Source organism: Dendrobates tinctorius, unplaced genomic scaffold (assembly GCF_039654945.1).
Source record: "Dendrobates tinctorius isolate UK_male_01 unplaced genomic scaffold, ASM3965494v1 ptg000129l, whole genome shotgun sequence".
NCBI lineage: Eukaryota > Metazoa > Chordata > Amphibia > Anura > Dendrobatidae > Dendrobates > Dendrobates tinctorius.
In genome coordinates, this window is record NW_027361797.1 from 47,629,063 (window position 1) to 47,635,062 (window position 6,000).

The following is a 6,000-nucleotide window of genomic DNA, read 5'->3' on the forward strand; positions in this document are numbered from 1 at the left end:
CCTGCCCATGTATCCTCCCACAAATGCATTATGGCCTGCCTCTGTTCGCACAGCTACTCAACCATGTGCAGGGTGGAGTTCCACCTTGTTGCAACGTCGATAATTAGGCGGTGCTTGGGAAGGTGGAGCAATCGCTGCAGCTTCTGCATATGACTAGAGTGTACCAGTGACCGGCGGATGTGCGAGCACAGTCTTCCAACCTTATGGAGCAGGCCTGTTAACTCTGGATAATTAGTGAGGAAGCACTGCACCACCAGGTTCAAGGTGTGAGCCAAGCAAGGTATGTGTCTGAGTTTTGAAAGGGCTATGGCTGGAACAAAATTCCGGCCGTTATCACTAACTACCTTGCCTGCCTCAAGATGTAGACTGCCTAGCCATGACTCAGTTTGTTGCTGAAAGTAGTCGGCCAGTACCTCCGCCGTGTGTCTGTCGCCCAAACACACCATCTGCAACACAGCCTGCTGACGCTTTCCACTAGCTGATCGATAGTGGGTCACATCGTGTGCACCACTGTCAGCTGCGGACGCAGTGCTCGTGCGACTGCGATCTGTGGGCGAGCTTCCGCTTCTGGAGGAGGAGGGTCGAACGCCTACAGCCAACTGTTTCCTATACCATGGGCTAGGCAGCACTGTCCCATCACAGCTGTCCCCTGTGGACCCTGCATCCACCACATTAACCCAGTGCGCCGTGATGGACACGTAACGGCCCTGGCCATGTCTACTGGACCATGCATCAGTTGTGAGGTGCACCTTTCCACTCAATGATTGCTTGTGCATGGACAATGCGGTCTTTCACATGAAGGTGGAGGGCTGGGATGGCTTTGCAAGAAAAGAAGTGGCGACTGGGTAGGTCATAGCGTGGTACTGGGTAGGCCATGAGTTTGCGGAAAGCTGCACTTTAACCAACCGATAGGGCATCATCTCTAACGAGATTAGTTTGGCAATGTGGGCGTTCAAACCCAGTGTACGCGGATGAGAGGATGAGTACTTTCTTATCCTACTCATAGTCTCTGGTAGGGTGAGCTGGACTTGAGAGCTGCATATGGTGGAACTAGCGGTGGACATGGCGGACTAAGAGAGGGTTGATGATGGTGATGGAGTTGGTGTTCTTTCTGATGGCCTAGATTCAGTCTTTCGTTGCAACAACAGTGTGATTCCATTACTGATTTGCCCTTGCGACGACAACTCAACATTTGCTGCTGGTGGTGTGCTAACCGGTGGACTTACAGTGGGGGAAACAATGTAGCGTTGCTGACTACCTTCTTTGGGAGCAGTAGCACATGTGGTATGTGAGTTTTGGTAGTCCATCCACGCTTGCAAGTGCATGGTGGTTAAATGTCTTAGCATGCAACTGGTATTCAAATTTCTCAGATTTTTCCCTCAGCTAAAGGTCTTTGCGCACTTCTTACAGATAACCTTTGCCTGATCATTAGGATTTTGTTCAAAAAAGTGCCACACTGCACTCTTCCTACTATGGAAGACATTTTGAGGCCTTGCACGCTGTGCTATTTTGACCGTCTGGCCAAGCTGTCCTGCAAGTCTTTTGGTTTTTGTAACCCGTTTTTGGACTGCTCCGGGCCTGCCAGATAACAGCTGCTGCGATGTTGATGCCCCCTGCGGATGCTCCTCCTCCTCTTCTGAGCTATTGGCAGCGGCACCCTCTACCCCCAATGGATGCCAATCTGGGTCAACAACTGGGTCATCCATCACCTCCTCCTCTTCAATGTCATGTGCACCTTCCTCTGTGTCACCGTGTATGGTGGTATAGTATGCGGGAAGTGGCACCTGAGTTTCATCTGGGTCAGATTCTGGCTCAGTACACTGCGAGGACAATGTAGTGCTCTGAGTGAATGTACCAGCAGAATCATCTATCAGTGGCTGTGCATCAGTGCACTCCATGTCAGATTCATCTTGGCCTGGGTAATTCACGATTTGACTTGATAACCCAGGCATGGTATGTGAAAACAGCTCCATGGAGTAATCTGTAGTGTGGCCTGCCGCATCCTTCAATTTTGGTTGGGGTGAAGGACACAAGGAAAGGTGTGGTTCATGAACATGAGCCTCCAATGATGACTCAGTGCTTTTATTTTTTAAAGCTTCAGAAGAGGAGGCGATAGAGCTGGAGGCTGAGTCAGCAATGTAAGCCAAAACTTGTTTTTGAAGCTCCGGCTTTAAAAGCGGTTTACCTACTCCCAGAAAAGGGAGCCTTCAAAGCCTTGGGGAGCCAGACGATGACGCAGGCTCAACACCTCCTGCATTAGGTGCTATTTTGCTTTTGCCACTACCAGAAGATCCACCACCAACATCAACACCATCATTACTAGCTGCCAACCCCCGCCCACTTCCACTGACTCTTCCACCACACTTCCTCATTTTTGGGGAAAATGTACCCAAAAAAACACCAATTAAATGGGACTGTAAAACAAGGTACAAGATCTATATAGTAGTGGGGAGAATTGGAATCTCTGTAGACTTCAGGACACAGTTGGATTCTGTCAGGCCCTGTTTATTTTACACCGCAATGTGACAGGCAGATTCTGGATGGTGTAATAAAGGTGGATAGAGGACTGTGGAGAATTGGAATCTCTGTAGACTTCAGGACACAGTTGGATTCTGTCAGGCCCTGTTTATTTTACACTGCAATGTGACAGGCAATTTCTGGATGTTGTAAGAAAGGTGGATAGAGGACTGTGGAGAATTGGAATCTCTCTACACTTCAGGACACAGTTGGATTCTGTGAGGCCCTGTATCTATAACACCGCAATGTGACCGGCAGAAATGGCCTAGTGTATGACAAACTACAAGGTGTATATAGAATTGGACAGAATTGGAATCTCCCTAGAGTGTAGGTCTGTAAGAACGGACAAACTCCTCAGCTTTTCCTTACAGAGTCACACACTTAGATAGCTTCAATTTGGCCGTGATAACAGCCATTACACGGTACTGAGAGAGGAGCGTGCACGTACACCGCTGTACGGTGTATGTAAAATTGTCAAGCTCCGTGTTTTTGTATACGGACTGACACACGCTGTCTCTCTCTAGTTTTGAATGTATTCAAACAGCAAATATACTAAACTGTTTGAAAAACGGACAAAACTATAAGGTGTAGGTCTGTAAGAACGGACAAACTCCTCGACTTTTCCTTACAGAGTCACACACGTAGATAGCTTCAATTTGGCCGTGATAACAGCCGTTACACGGTACTGAGTGAGGAGCGTGCACGTACACCGCTGTACGGTGTATGTAAATGTGGCGCCCCTGAGACTTCAGTCGCCACAGAGGTACTGCACCTTCTCCTAAGGTGTAGTACCCCACCATCCAGGTAGGCTGGGAACTCCTTTCCGCATTCCAACACCTGCACCCCACACACAGGATAGTTCAGCAGGGACCCATCCATGCTTTATGCTGGAAAGGTCATTGGGTGCCTTTTGTGGTCCCTAGCTTCGTAACACGAGAGGCGCTGGGGAGGCGGGTGGAGTTAGATATAAAAGAGAGGGAAGGTCTAGGATTTCAGGTCAGTCTGGGGTGAGTCCCAGAGAAGGAGGTCAGTCAGACGAGGGTCTGAGAGAGAGAGAGAGAGCAGGCTGACAGCAGGTCAGCCTGAGAGGAGCTCAAGGCGGAGGAAGGCAGTCAGTCAGGAGAGGCTGAGGACTGGTCTTAGTGGAACGAGCTCCCTAGGGAAGGAAGAGAAGGAGAAAGAGATGTAGACTGGAGACTACAGATTCCATAAGAGAGATATAACAGATCGGAACGAAGGAGAAAAGAAGGATGGTGGGAAGCTGGTTGAAGAAAGATAGAGAACCCTTCCAGTCCAGAGAGTGCAAAGGCCGGGGCCTGGTCCCCGAGGTTGATTGGATCTTATGTCCGGCAACAGACAACGGAGGAGTAGTGAGCCGCTAACGCCTTGCTCCCATCATAGACTTGGGACACAACAGCTACTGAATAGAGAGCCGGGACGCAGTGAGGAGTCCCCAAAGCAGGCTACAGCTGTCTGTCATACAAGTAAAGACTAGGAACACCTAGAGAGAGGCATTCCAGGAAAACTAAGTACTGGAGTGCTTCGCACCTAAAGGCACATTGGAGGAGTCGTTCAGTAAGGTACATGTTGGAGGAGTGTGGAAGGGAGAATCCTATCCTGCTTGGAGGTTGGCTGGATCCCTGACCTGGAGAACACGGTATGGAGGCAAGCAGTTGAGTGAACTGCAAACAGTGAGTAAAGCTTTGGAACCGCACACCCTGGTGTCCTCCAGTTAATCCCGCACCACTACACCTGGGTACCAGCCTCCATACTATTCTGCACCTCTCCTCATCCATTGCACCTACACTGCCCTGGGACTACAGCTCCACCTGTGGGGAGCTACACCATCTTTGCTGCATCACACCATCAGTCCCAGTGGATCTGCATGCAGCGTTGGCTCAACATCTTACTTGCCAAACACCACGGGTGGTGTCACGAACTATTCTAACAAACTTTAACACCATTAACATCACCGCCATTGCTATTGGGCACCCAGGGCCACAGACCGGGTCACCGCTGCTGTGACACATTCCCGCCTTGACACCGGCCCGGTACCGAGTACCTCGCTGCCCTGGGTGTTCGAGGGCGACCCAATTTTGGCGTCACAAACAGGATGAGGAGACCCGATGCCATCGGGTTCTGTGTGCCTTGGATTTACAACTTTTGAAAATGTGCAGAAGACCAAATTTAATAGACTGTAAAAAGGACATTAGAAATGGCCGCTGGCACGGAGAAGAAGGGCGTGAAGAGATGGGAGGTCCTAAGAAAAGACCGCGAAGAGTCTTGGGCCGTCCCTGCCTGAAATACTATGTGACCGATGCATGGCCCACCCCCCGAGGGGTTCGTATACTGGCTTGGTATGGAGGCGCTGGAAGAAGATGCCACCCCCGGAAGGAGGGGCAGAGAAAGCCAGTGGCGAGCAGAAGGGCGGAGCAAGAGGAAGAACGCCAGAACGCCATTTTGGAGAGTGAGGGAAGGAGGCCTGCGGAGCGCGGGGAAGTGCAAGTCCCCGGCGCCATGGCTGACGGCTCCAACCCGAACTCCGGAATGAACCGCCAGCAATTAGAAGATGAAATCGCTGAACTGACTACCCGTCTGCAGCTGCGAAGAGAAGCTGAGACGGCAGCGCGCCCCAGCGGGGCCTACACCTGCAGTACCCCCTCCATCGGTACCTGCCGCTACCACACCGGACTGTCCTCGGGCAGCGCTGACCTACACATCTACCCTGACCGTGCGGTTGAGCACCTCCTGCCCGGAGAAGTTACCGGAGGACCCGGGAGTGGAAGCAGAGCTCCCGCCTGGACCTGGCGCGGCTGCGCCGGTCCCCACAGAGACCCCTGCGGATCCAGAACCCGCAACTGCTCCTTTATCACCTGCACCGGAGCCGAGGCCGCACCGCCGGGAGACCTCAGGTATATCCGGTGCCCCTACCCCTGAGAAGACCCGGGGTTGCCCCACCGTTGCAATGGCCGGCCAGGTTGTATTAGACCTGGTCTGGGACCGGGAAGCCAGTCCCCGGGGGGAGATACCAGAACCCCCAACGGTGACACTGCAGGCCCCAGTAGGCCAAAGCAGGTCCCGGGAGGAGCAGAATGAGGCCTATTGCCGAGCCACCATTAAAAAGCTGGCAGATGAGTACCGGGAGAGGTAGCAGAGGAGAATGGCTGTACTGGGCCCGGACTTGAGCAGGAAAGAGAGGACGCGTGCTGGGCATTACAGTTCCCAGGATGCCGTAGGATGGGGGCAGGTCCTTAACGTCAATCAAGAACGGGGGTTCGGATTTATTGCAGACCCCAAGAGGATAAGTGACTTATTCTTTAATCGGAGGGACGTTGAATCCCACTTGCCCAAAGGACACCTTAAAAGAGACCTGCAGCCTGGGGAATATGTGACCTAAACCCGGCATGAGGGACTCAGGGGATGGTACGCCCTGAATGTACGACGTATCCCTGCAGAGTTCATCGAGAGGTACCTGCCATCAAG